The 12,179-nt window shown below is 43.7% G+C and overlaps 1 protein-coding gene across 1 annotated transcript in view; it reads right to left on the reverse strand.

Annotated features, from left to right (window-relative positions):
• The window catches only part of TRDMT1 (tRNA aspartic acid methyltransferase 1), a 67,221-nt gene extending 55,042 nt beyond the window's left edge, over positions 1 to 12,179 (reverse strand). Inside the window, exon 1 of the mRNA XM_074984819.1 lies at positions 12,167 to 12,179. The gene's annotated coding sequence lies outside the window, so the exon portion shown is untranslated. The remainder of the gene's footprint in view (positions 1 to 12,166) is intronic.

Genomic DNA, 12,179 nt, shown 5'->3' on the forward strand with positions numbered 1-12,179 from the left:
AATAGCAGCCTTCAACATCCTGAAGGGGAGCTCTAAAGAGGGTGGAGAGAAACTGTTCTCATTGGTGACAGATGGCAGAACAAGGACCAATGGTCTGAAGTTTCAGAAGGAGAGGAGTAAGTTGGATATTAGGAAAAACTGCTTCACCAAGAGGGTGGTGAAGCACTGGAATGCGTTGCCTAGAGAGGTGGTGGAATCTCCATCCCTAGAAGTTTTTAAGTCATGGCTTAACAAAGTCATGGCTGGGATGACTTAGTTGGGGTTGATCCTACCTGAAGCAGGGGGTTGGACTCAATGACCTCCTGAGGTCCCTCCCAGCCCTGAGATTCTATGATTCTGTGATCTGTCTACTTCTTTCATAAGAAACTAGCCCCTTAAGGGATTTTGACTTTTCTCCAGCTTTGACTCTGTCATTTAGTCCCTAGTGATGAGTGTGGGCTTGGACCCCACCTCCCTTCCCCCACCCACCCCATGGTTCAGTCAACTGACCAGGCATCAGATGACACGTGATGGTAGCACGGATGTAGTGTTTCCCCTAGAAAATTAGGAGCTAGGGAAGGTCGAGAGGAACATTTGCTAAGGAAACCCAGAACAAGAGAAATTGTGAAATGAGATTGCATAATCGAAGGAATCCAAAATAGCTCATGAAAGGTCCAGGTGAAAAAAAAAATAATTCAAGCTGTCAGTTCTGGCTGCCATTACTTTTTCCACATTAGGTTTGCCTCCAGTGCAGATTTTTCCAGAGTTTTTTTAAGGCTATCGATTTTAATGCTATTTGTCTGAAATATTTAGTGGAGGGTAAATCCACATGTAGCCTCACTAAGTATGACTTGATTGGAGGGGGGAAAACAATAAATATTCCTCCATAAAGAGGAGAAATCTGCCTGAATGTGAACATGTGTTGGCATTAGCAATATCCATCTGCACAAGAGCTGGGTTGAATGAAGTCTTGTACATGTATAAAAAATGAGCAACATATTTTGCAAAGTAAGTGTTTTCTAATGCCAGACAGCAGACAAATAGGCTCCGGATGAAATGCTGGATTTGTCAATTGGGGACCCCGTGCGACAGTTGTGAAGGTCAGTGGAGGATTACATCATTGCAATGATGATAAGGTACTGATTTCCAAGTGGCAAATGGTAAAACTGACAAACATGGGAATTCAAAACTCAGGAAATAAAACAATATAAGCCCCACTGATCTTCAATCTGATATATACACAACTCTCATTCCCAGTATATATGCCACTAGCCCAAGCATTATGGTGCAATAGTCAGTAGCATCATGTCATGAACAGAACTGGAAAGTTACATGAAAATACATCTAGTTATAGTGCTCTGTTTGCCATATGGAAAGCTCTAATGCTGCCTTGACTGTGTCACTCCCCACCACACAAATGTCAGGCTTTGTGCTAAAAGCGTCACAGCCCAGTTATTATAACATCCCTGCCCTACCTGTCATCTCTTCAGCTTTATTGTCTAGAAGCTTACTTCTCCATGAACTGTTTTGAGCACATGTCCTGGGCTGAATAACTTCCATCGTACTTCCTTGTCTTCAGAGGCATAGAAACTGGCCAAAAATTCAGTGGCAGGAACTGTCTCCTTTCAAACTCCACTGCAGAAGCCACAAAGCTCTTATGTGGGTGGCAGTCCTTCCTCCTCTAGGCATTGACTCTGTCACACCCAGTTGCTATATACAAGACTCTCTGACCATTGAGGAGGATACCAGCAATCAGCTGAGCTTTCCCATGTGAAAGGAAAAGGGGCTTCTTTAACAGACTGAGCCAGACCACTGTGCCAAAGAATTGTTCTCTGTTCCTGAGCTGAGATGCATGTGCTGCTCCCATTGCCCAGCAGATATGCCCCACAAGGAGAACAAACATTTCTAGTCTGCCTCTTTCTCCCCACTTGCCTTCCCCTGATACATGGGATTTATTCTTATCCTGCATCTGGATCATTTCTTTTCAGTCCCACCAGGGAGGGAGCATGGGTAAGGATACATATGTTTGGAGAGTAGGCGTGGAGCAGAACTACATGAGTTGTCCACCCCTCTGGGCAGCTCCAGCTTTCTTGGCTCTGGAGCACATGTGGGTCTCCCTTTAATCACTGCTATAACAGGACAAAAAGCTTCAGGATATACAGTAAAATATTCAGTCTATTTACACATATCACTGGAACCAAAGATTTGGCATGAGGTCCGCAGTTCATGCTGCTCTGCCTGTCCTGGGCATCTCAAAGGAAGGGGCGGTTGTTGCACATAATTATTTATTCCACTGATGTGTCCTGCCTCACCCTCAAAAACAACAGCAGCATTTCCTGGTGTATCATCTAATGACAAACTGTCTTATTATGTTCAGCATAGGTGATGATATTGATAGAGCAAGGGCAGCTAAATCACCTCCACCAGACCTATTTGTCCAATGGTTAGAAGATCCCCATTACATAGCTTGCTTTTGCGGAAGTGTTTCCAAAATGAATTAATAAGAGTTTGGCTACTAGTGCTCACCAGTAGCGTATACCGTACTCAAAACACAGCATTTGCCCTTTTCAGGAAGATTTTCCTACAGAAAATAAAGGACAAATAGCACAACACATTTTCCTAAGGGTCTTCCAACCTCACATTTTAAAACAGGAAAGGGCCATATCAGGAAGATGGAATGAAACAATCACAATGCAGGAAATGAGGCTTATGGTTTGGCTATGTAAACATGACAAATGCACAGGCACCCAACTGCTGAAGTGGCTTCTGCCTACTCCAGCAGCATGCTAAAGGCATAGCAACTGAATATTAGGTAGATGCTTGCAGCGACGAGCTCTCTGCTCTTGTAGTTTTAAACTTGGATGATAACAAGGGCATAGTTGGTACCTCACCGCACATTACCCGGCCACCGGCTAACATGCACTCAGTAACTGGAGACTGAATTTGTAGTTTACAAAGGGTTTCACTAAAACCTGAGATCAACTCTGACTGTGAAATGATTTTTTTTAATGGCAACTACAGTGATAGCAGCCATGGAAGTGTCCAAAATGACAGAGGGAAGATAATGTGATTGCTCCTTTGAATAGCCCACAACTGCTTTGAAAAACTGTTTGTATTGAAAGAAAAGGCCTGTATTTAAAAAACAAAAAATACAATATGCTACAATAATCATTGAAATGTAAATATTTTACAAAAAGTACTGTTTCCATTTATGTCACCTACCCATCATAAATCGCTAGGAACACTTACAATAATAGGTCTGAAAATATGTTTCACAAGATAATATAATAGATTAAATGCAAGGAGTTCCAAAAAATTCTCCCCCGTCAGGAAAAGCCTGAGCAAAGAAGCAGGGTTTGTAACATGTCTGAATAGTCATTAGACTTGAGCTCTACTGAAACAACCATGGAAGGAAGAAGTGAAATCAAATGTAGAGGCACCTCTCTGGAGCATGGCCATTGGTAGAGTGTTTCATCAGCTGAATAATACTTTCCTTCTGAGCAGCCTGAAACTTCACTGGGTCCACCAATCTCCAAAGTTGAACTAATCAATACTTTCTCTCAGATGTCTTCTGTTTCCTCAAGTTACACTTGTGTAAAAAAAACAAAGCTCATCTTTCCTCCCTAAACCTTTCTTGTTTCTTTTCCTCTACCGCTGGTATTACCTTGGGTGGTCTTTGACTCTGCTCTCAAATTTTACCTATTCATCCAAACAATCTCAAATCCTGATATTTATTTCTTTATAATATATCAAAAATCCACCCTTTCCTCTGCGTCCCTACATATAAAACTCTTATTTTGTGCCTTGGTTATCTCCTACTACGACTCAGGCCAACCTCTTCCTCTATGTCCTCCCTGGCCTCCCTTTTCCCGAATATCACTGCTCTCCAACACATACAGATTACAGCAGCTAAAATCATCCCCTCAACCCCATTTCCTCGACTCAGACCATATTACTGTCTTATTCAGATCCCTCCATTGGCTCTTCCTCCCCTATTGAATCAAGTTGGTGGTTCTTGTTCTTATACTCAGTCCTCAGCACAATTTGTCACTACGTCCATCTCAGCTCATCTTCTCCTCACTCTCCTGAGTGCTACCAGCAATGCAACATTTCAATTCCCTTTTCCCACTCTTGTCTCTCCTGGAATAATCTGCTTATCTAAATGTGGAGCCTCTTACCCACTTTCCATTTAAGTCTCTTCTGCAAGCCCTACAATTGCTAGGCCATGCCACATAACACCATCAACACTTCCACCTCCATTTAAAAATGTTCTAAATCGTTACTGTTCCCTGACTTTCTAGGTGAGATTTTCAACTGACCTTTGCTATACTTGTAGTGCATGAGCTTCATGGAACAGAGACCATAGTCAAGATTTGAAATGCCTGGCACTCTGTGGAAACAACCCACTTACACAATTCTTCATGGTGAACATCCAAAAAATAAATGCCATCCCCCACAAACTAATAGTTGCTCTGGAAAATTTTGGCCTCTATCTTTAGCTGTGTCTTGTCTAGCGCTGGGCATATTGGTGACACTTAATGTCTAGTGATATGGTAATAATAAATAAAGTGAATCATAGGGGAGGAGTCAATATTTTTAGAAAGGGGTTGGGTACTATTCGCAATGTAGTTACAGTGCGGCTAAGGAACTTTTCCTTCCCTCTTTCCCAACCCCAGAACTGCTGCATAGGTCTTTGAGGCAATCACAGACCGCTTACACCATAACCCACTTAGATTTTAAAATGAAGCTTTTGCCTCAATTAGCCAAAAAAGTGGATGAGGGAAAGAGATAAGACAGAACTGGTGGGTATATGCCCTCCTATTCTGGCAACTAGTAAAGTCAAACACATAGGGGAACTGAATGTGTAAGATTTGGAACAACATTAATTTTGGAAATATAAGTCATATGATCTGCCGGCATGAGTCATGTGCAGAGCACTTCCTTAGCAATAAAACGCCCTTCATATTACAGAAAAATATAATATTACAGACACAGTAGTTTGATTTTGAAAAGCTGCTAGTCATTTCCTTGACTAGATAACTAGTTATTCATCCACTCTGTATATATTTGGTTTACTAACATGGCAACTTGCATACATTGTGCATATTTCTGGTACATATTATAGGAGACATCATTAAACCAGAGTTCAGCCCTGTGGTCCTTACTCATGCTAAACACCAAAGAGCTGAGTAAAAGCTGGACAAGAACTTCAGGATTTGAAAAATTGTCTTTGATACAAGTTGTGTTTGCAATTTCAGATTTTGGGGCTCAAATGTTTTCCCTTTGAAGTCAATGAAAAGACTCTCAATTTACTAAAAGCAGACCATTTAATCTTTGTTTATAAAATGAATATGTAATTATAACATTGAATATGACTTTAAGAGGATAATTTTCATACGACAAAATTAGTATGGGAAAACAATTACAAATCTCACTAAGGTAGAAGAAAAAGTTAAACTGAATGCAAGATATTGTAAAAGTCCTGGATTGTCACAGCATTCATTTTCTTATAACAATAGCATTTGCATTTCCAAAGCATTCAAAGTTAAGATTTTTTTTCTGGATACTTACTAGGGTAAGTGAATATGTATAGCATTTTAAAACAGAAAATGCCTCAATCATCTCACCTGTCTAATAAAGATACATAAGTAAATTAAGGTACTCAGTGGAAAACTTGGGTAACATTTTGCTTGAACTACTCTAGTCACTCCCTGGCTGAAAAGAAGCTGCAAATAGAGAAACAAGGCTATCAAGATGTATAAAGGTGTTTTTAGACATATATATTCAGGGCCTCGTTCTTGTGCAAGTAGTCCTTGCAAGAGTAGGCTCATATTTTTTAAATACAAGATTCCAGGTAAAAGTAGCCCACGCAGCATTCACTAGTATCAATAAAAGTAACGTAATTTGACAATAAGTATCTCACAGAAAACAGAAAGTGGATTTTTTTTGCATTTGCAGAGTGTAATTCTTCATTCCATTCTGGGCTTTATTTTCTGCAGGAAAGGGGCTATAAGCTTACGTACATCTTACCTCTGGAGAAAATTCAGGAATCACTGAATTAATAGTTCACAGCTAAACACTCTCATTAAAAATGCAATTTAAAAAAATCATGCTGTTAGCTTAGCTCTACTCTATACCAATTCAAGCTAAGAGTCATGACTGTGACGCACTAAGCAAGACTTAGTCAGATCAGCATTAAGATGAGAAATCTGGTCATTGCAATAAACTGTCCTGGAAACTATTTAATGCAATTTTACTTCTGGGTCACTTCTGAATATATCTTAGTATGGTCTCAGCAGATTGGGACGTAGACAGTCATGCTGTAATAGAATGGGAATTTTCTGTAATATGTAAGTGTGTGTGTGCCTCAGTTTCTCCCAAATATTGCTTTATTAACTAGGCGGCAGGAAAACTTGTGTATTCTTTGCAAAGACACAGAGTTACTGGTTTGACTGAGCCCCACGCCCATGGAGAGTCTGAAAGCCATTAGTCACTCCAATTACCTAGACACTGGTACTAGCAAGTAATGACCATAGATTGGTCACCACTCCACAACAAGCCAGCCATGCCCCCTGGAGAATAAAGGACTGAGGAGGAGAGCTAAGAGACAATATTTGTCCATGAAAATGAATAAAGGACAGAGGATGGGCCAGGTGGGATGTTGTTAAGTGTGAGCTGCTGAAAAGGAAGTCCCCTGTGAAATGGCACAGAAGAGCGGTTTTAGAGGGCTCTGGAGTGATCAAAATGGACTATGCTGTACCCTTCTGTTCTCCACACTAGCCAGTGGTGTGTTCCGCACACCTAATGAAGCCAACTGCTTTTACAAAGGTTTGCTGAGAGACACGGCTGATGCTGAGGGTGGGCATGCATTCTGCCCTTTGGGTGCACAGGTCTCTCTCAAGTGTCCAGTTCAGGTGGATTCCCTGAAGGGTGCTCACAGTGTGCAGTAGGAGGGCTCAAGTCTCTGAGGTTCAGTCAAAGGAGGCACTGAAGCCATGTGGTTTATCCTAGTGAAAGTGTGTGACCCAAAATGGCCCTGGCAAGCTGAAGGGGCCCTCTCAGGGTCTGTTCCAGAGTTCCAGACTTGTGGATCCAAATGCCAAAGATAAGGGTCAAGATAGTGTTGGAATCAAGACGAAAGGTCAGAACGACAGTCAATGTCTGAACATCAGAGCCAAGGGTCAGGAATCAGAGCTGAAACCGGGAACAGGATTTCTGGGAATCAGAAAAGAATGGGGCAGGGCTGGTTCTGAGGCAGGAGCAGCAGGATTAGTGCAGGACTAAGTTCAGGGCAAGATCTGGATTGGTCCCATGGAAAAGCAAAGCAGGGCCTGAAGAGAGATAAGTACAGAAAGGCAGAGAGTTCATAGGACCATGTAAATTGAGCAGTCAACAAGCTACAGCTTCTGCTGGGCTTAAGAACCAATCTCCTAGTCCTGGGGTAAGCACGCTTTTTACATTGGGCCCCACTTGTCATCCCTGCAATTAGCTGCCCCACCAAATGGTCTAATATAATTCAAACCAACAGAAATCTCCATTATGTTCATATGGAAAAGAACCCTTTCAGCACATGTAAGAAAGTAAGTAGAATGTAAAAACTTTATTAATTGGTGTATAAATGTAAGTACACACACACAAAAACAGTGACATATGTCAACATTTTAAATGAAATAGAGGAGCCTCAGATGCAGCAGCTGATCATGCTATGCCCCCACTTATGAAATGTCATGCCCCCAAGGCATCCCCCACCTCCACTTTGCCCATCCCTGTCCTAGCTTCCTCTGCCAATGAGACACAACTGTCTGTTACACTCCTGACTCACTAAAGCCGTGTCTACACGTGCACGCTACTTCGAAGTAGCAGCACTAACTTCGAAATAGCGCCCGTCACGGCTACAAGTGTTGGGCGCTATTTCAACGTTAACATCGACGTTAGGCGGTGAGACGTCGAAGCCGCTAACCCCATGAGGGGATGGGAATAGCGCCCTACTTCAAAGTTGAACGTTGAAGTAGGGCACATGTAGACGATCCGCGTCCCGCAACATCGAAATAGTGGGGTCTGCCATGGTGGCCATCAGCTGAGGGGTTGAGAGACGCTCTCTCTCCAGCCCCTGCGGGGCTCTATGGTCACCGTGTGCAGCAGCCCTTAGCCCAGGGCTTCTGGCTGCTGCTGCTGCAGCTGGGGATCCATGCTGCATGCACAGGGTCTGCAACCAGTTGTCAGCTCTGTGGATCTTGCGTTGTTTAGTGCAACTGTGTCTGGGAGGGGCCCTTTAAGGGAGCGGCTTGCTGTTGAGTCCACCCTGTGACCCTGTCTGCAGCTGTGCCTGGCACCCTTATTTCGATGTGTGCTACTTTGGCGTGTAGACGTTCCCTCGCAGCGCCTATTTCGATGTGGTGCTGCGCAACGTCGATGTTGAATGTTGACGTTGCCAGCCCTGGAGGACGTGTAGACGTTATTCATCGAAATAGCCTATTTCGATGTCGCTACATCGAAATAAGCTACTTTGATGTAGGCTTCACGTGTAGACGTAGCCTAAGGTTGCAAGCACATTGAACAGGTGCAGGATGTTGCTCCGGTCGGCTAGTGCTACCGTACTCCTAGAAATGCCGTATTTCTGATAAGTCAGGAAATAAAGGCCAGTTATGGCCCCAAAGAACTCCACAACACTTACCCTGGAAGCCAGGGCATTAGCCTTGAAGTTCCGTCCAAATTCCAGTTCTGGGCCTGCCTAAAATCCTCTAAGCAGTTTCAACTGGATACAATATTTCCTCACTGGCACTGCAAATTTTTTGCATCTCTAGAGGTGCATAGAGACAGCAAGGACTGCATGTGTGGCAGACCTTATATGGACCCAGCAGTACAGGAGAGACTCACTGCACCTTTCGCACTTGTGTACCACCCAATGAATGATGGTAAAGGTTTAATGCCATGCTAATGACCACATTGTGGCTGCCAACTTCTTAACACTTCTCAGAAATTTCACAGCAAAAGACAACAGTACGACTGCTGGCCAAGAAGTACCCAGATCAGAAGGGCACAAACATTCACCTAATTATAGTTAAATATTAGGAGTTACATACTTATTGCCTAATGCAAGCAGCCTGAATTTGGGGAAAAATAAATGCTGAAAATATGACACTGATCATCAACATGTAATGCATAAGCAGTTAGTGTTCTATCGGTAACAGCGCACAGCTGAGTGGGTGTGGTGCATCTTTTTTTTTTTATGTACTGCTAAATTATCAGTACTTACAAGTAAAACATTTTTAATCTATAAGGCGGCCTGTCTCGTGCCTTACTGCTGGTTTCTCATGGAGGGAGGGTATTTTCTTGTACCAGGACTTTAAGAAAATTCCCAAAGATTTATAGCTGTAACTTGATGGCTGAAATAAAGAGCTCCCAGGGGGCACTGTAGAGGACAGGCCAGGATGCTACTACAGTTAGCCTCAGAAATGCTCTGTATGTGTGTGTTATCCCTGCCTCCTATTGAATGAAAAAATAAAGTGAGCTATAGTGCAAGACTTAGGTTGCAAACACTGCTGTAGCATAATCACGGCAGCTTTACTTGCTTGACTAAGCTGCAATGAAAACAACAAAGTAAGGACCAAAGAAGGGCAACAAAGAAGTGCAAAAAAAAAAAAAATCCCTTCATTTAGAACCAAACTTCATTCCTTTTCTTCAAGACACCATCAGAATAAAAACACAGTACTATTTCTTTTATAAAATAACTCTTCACAAAATATTCCAAGCCTGATTCTTTCCCCTAGGAAGAATCCCACTCATTTGACTGTGCCCAGATATTGGAGAATCAGACCCTCTACTTTGCAACTTCTTCATCCTCCATCTGTACATTCAAGTCTATCAGCATATCAACATAAGTATTAGTTTCTAGGGGGTTGTGAGTTAGTGAGAGGTTTAAAAAAAATCAAAAAGCAAAACCAAAATGTTATCCTAGAGCAAATATTTTTGCCTAGCAATTGACAGAAAAGACCTAAAAGGTTTTAGTTGCTTTATCAATGCCGAGTCTGTTTGCCAGTGTGTTTTGACCCGATGTTCCACTAATTTTTCTTTTTCTTAATTTCCTTCCATAACTTCTAGTTTTAACTCCTTGTTAACACCTACATAATTTCTCTTCCTTGTTGAGAGCCCATCCTTTGGCACAAATGGGAGTTTTGCCACAGTATAACCTACAGCAACTCATTCTTGAAACTTATACCTGTCACATAATTGCTGTCAGGTCCTATGTCTCCCTGGTTGTCATTTAGCCAATTGCTCTCCTAAGGCTTGATCCTATGCCCATTGATGTGTCATTAAATTTAATGGTGCACTTATTAAACTGGAGTCTGCTTTCTCATCCAAATCACAGAGGGTTGCGCCAAGAAGCAGGAGCAAGATCTTAATCTGGTTTCATTCACCTACTCTGGTAATTGTCTATTGTATCTGCTTTCAAATTGTAACTAGTCAAAGTGTTTTTCATTAAAATACTAATAACAAAATAAAGACCTCTGCACATTCAATGACCCCAACAAACCGCATCCCTTAGCTCACCCAGACAAAGGGACCAGGGAAAAATTTCATTTTGTCTTGGCAATTTTGTGCCTCACAATTAATATCTAAATAACTGAAAGAAGTTAACAAAAAAGTTTTCTCTATTTGTCACTATTTATTTCATAGGTTTAACAGACTCACTCATATAATTAGTCACTGCTTTTCCTGATATTTAGCTTTTCTCTTGTGTAAAATTTTATTTTATAAAATAATCAATGTATACTATTCAATGGGTGCGTACCAGAAACTGGAGTTTTTTATCAATATCGAAACATACGAATTGTCCCTGTTCATTTAAGCTGGATGTCTATACTGCAGTGTCTGCATGAAACAGCTCAAGGCTACAGTCAGTGATTGTTTTTATTCAGCTTGGGATGTTATTATTAAAGTGCCTATTCTGTGCTGCAGCGGGGGTTGCAGTGTATGTTTTTTATAAAGAGCTCAAATTACCCAAGGCAGAAACTGTGTTAGGGAACAGGGTGCCGTGACAGGGAAGTGTGTGTTACTTCAGTTCAGCGGGTGTGCCCTCCCTGCTCAAGTGCAGCCACCAGAGCCTCAGGGTGCACATGCCAGACTAGCCATTTCCTCTCCCCAATTTGGGCCTCCATAAGCAGCAGCCCAGCTTATGCACAGACTTGGTGAGAGCAGAGTGAGTGGCCTGTGTACAACTCGAGCTTTTTGGGACCGCACCCAGCATGAATGAGGTCTGCATGGTGCGTGTCTCAGACATCAGCACTCAGCCTTGGGCATGCGCTTAGTTCACCCCTCCACCCTTGCACATGTGACTGGCATGGAGATGCAGGCCTCAGTGACTCCTAGAGAAAGGGAATTTGATGCTTTTCTGCATAACCCCTAGCACTGCTCCACCACCCCATCTTGCACCTGGCCTTGCTGCCAGGGCACCAGAGGAACACAGACCCCCAGCTCTGTACAGCACACAGTATGGAAACCCGGGTAGAGTGCCCAGCTGCTACCTGTGGGGCAGGGAAAGACTTGTAAACACTCTGGCCCCTTCTCCAGTCTCCTCTTCCATCACTCCTTCCCATGCCTGATTCCTCCTTCTTCCCCTCCTCTCTTTGCCTGATCCTCCCACTCTGCTCCTGCTTACCCTCCTCCATTCCCCCTCTCTGCCTCCTAAGTCCTAGTACTGATCCCCCACGCCCCACCCTACCTCCTACTGTCTGGGCTGCCAACCCTCCAAGAATGGCCTGGAGTGGGCACCTCGCTGGGTGGCTACTGCCAGCAACCCGGGAGGTTTTAACAGGGTATTTCCAGCTACTGACACTAGCTCATGGGGGAGGTGAGAGAAACCTCTCCCAATAATTTCAGTTGCAGTTGGCAACTCGACTTACCCTCACAACCCTATTCCCGCCCTTTACTGCCCCCTACGGACCCCCTTCTGCTCCCCTTGCGCCCCGACCCCTCACTCTGAGCCACGCCCTCCCCCGCAGAGCGCGCCGCCCCGCCCCGCCCAGCCCCCTCGGCCTCGGCTGCAGGGCTGGCGGAGGTGGGGAGGGAGGAACCCCGTCCCGGTCGCCGCCTGGCGGGGGAGGGGGCTGTGCGCCTGTCTGGCCTGGGAGGCGAGGGGCGGGGCGGGGCGCGCGGCCGAGCCGGGGCGTGGCGAGGGTATAAATACCGCCGCGGGCGGG

The sequence above is a fragment of the Carettochelys insculpta genome, chromosome 2 (assembly GCF_033958435.1).
Source record: "Carettochelys insculpta isolate YL-2023 chromosome 2, ASM3395843v1, whole genome shotgun sequence".
In the NCBI taxonomy this organism is placed as follows: Eukaryota; Metazoa; Chordata; order Testudines; family Carettochelyidae; genus Carettochelys; species Carettochelys insculpta.